Raw genomic sequence first — 1,636 nt, forward strand, 5'->3', positions numbered from 1 at the left:
ACAAATATTTAACAGTAGTTGATAATGCTGTGCAAAAGTGTAGGGCACAGACTGAGGAAGAACACCATATCCAATTGAAGTGGCAGAGGAATGCAGTAGGCAGAATGTAATTAATCGTATGAGAATTTGGCTAGGAAACTGAAGCTAACACCTCTGCTCCTTTGAAAAATGTACTTTTTAACATATAATTGCCTAAGTTTCTTTGCTAGGTGAACATTGCATTGTTAGAGTGTTGGCAGGAAAGTTAGGGTGAAAAAAAAACCCCAAATACAACAGAATTAATGTTTCTTGAATGTCTATTAATTTCAAGCTGATATAAGGAAAAAAAATGCCATAACTCTAAGGAAAGCAAAATGGAAATCAAGGGAAAAACAAGGTTTGTTTTGAGCTTCACACATTTCTGAACTTCTGGAAGCCAGGGCCAGAGGCAGAAAGAACCTGAGATACTTCTGACCCAGGAAGTGCTAAACTCCATACGAATGCCTTTTTTTCCATAGGATTTAAGACCTGGGGCTAGATTTACATTTGGAAACTGTTGAAAATGGTTTGGCAATTCATTATTGTTCTGATGAGAGCACTCAAATGTTTAAAAATATACCCTCGGATCTTTTGGATGCCCTTAAGTCCTGGAAGGAAGGCTTTAAGTCTATACTCATTAGTCAGAGCAAAAGTCTCCATCCAGAAAGCAATTCAGAGGCAGCACTGTGGGGATGCCTGGTGTTTAGAAAGCCAGCACTCAGCCCTGCGATGCTGGGCTCCTACTGCCGGGCACTGTGCAGGGGGTGGCTACAGGGAATAGCATCCACTCTGTGCGCTGCTGAGACTAACACTGAGTAAAGAGCCTCTCCAGCTAGCAAACAGGGAAACCCTGAGGACAGGCACAGATTTTAACTCTGTCCTCAATGGCCCACGTGTTGTACGCAGAGTTATTGGAAGGCGCCTTCTCCTCTTCAAATCAAAGTCCCAGCCTGTAGGAAAACAGCCTAAATTACAACACAGAGCAGAGGTGTCCAGCCATGCTTTGCAAAAATTACCTCAGGACAGTCTACAGTGGCCTGGTCGACATTTGCAGTTACTTGGGAAGTGGCTGACTGCTACTCACCTTGGCCCTTCAAAACTGGGAGAAATGGGCTCTGCCCTTCCCTATTTCTTTGGAAAGCTCCCAAAGCCAGTAACAGGCACATGCCCTCCCGCCTGCTCAGACACCCTGTGCAACAGAAGGACAGATGCTCTCGGACAAAGGGAGAGCAAGTGGCAATTTATACACTATGTGTAGAGGATGAAGAGGGGTGGCTCTCCACGTTTACCTTAATCCCTTGGGCCCTGGAAGCAGCATAGCTAAAAAAGCTACTTAGCCGAAACATAGCACCATGCAGAGGAAGCAATATTCCTTTTCATCCAGAAGCTAACTTGGGTGTGCAAGGTCTACATATGCTCTGTGGCCAGAGGAGAAATGGGCTAGGGATACTTGGCTTCAATCACTGCTCTGGTCATCAGTTTGTTATGCTGTCTGATTTTCCACAGGTGATAAAAATGGGGTGTTCTGGTATCTATACAGGCTGAAGACAAACATTATACATTGAAACACAACGGTATACAGCTGCAGCAAGAAAGAAAACAGAAGAGACTGGGGACA

This window comes from Haliaeetus albicilla, chromosome 7 (assembly GCF_947461875.1).
Source record: "Haliaeetus albicilla chromosome 7, bHalAlb1.1, whole genome shotgun sequence".
NCBI classification, from domain to species: Eukaryota; Metazoa; Chordata; class Aves; order Accipitriformes; family Accipitridae; genus Haliaeetus; species Haliaeetus albicilla.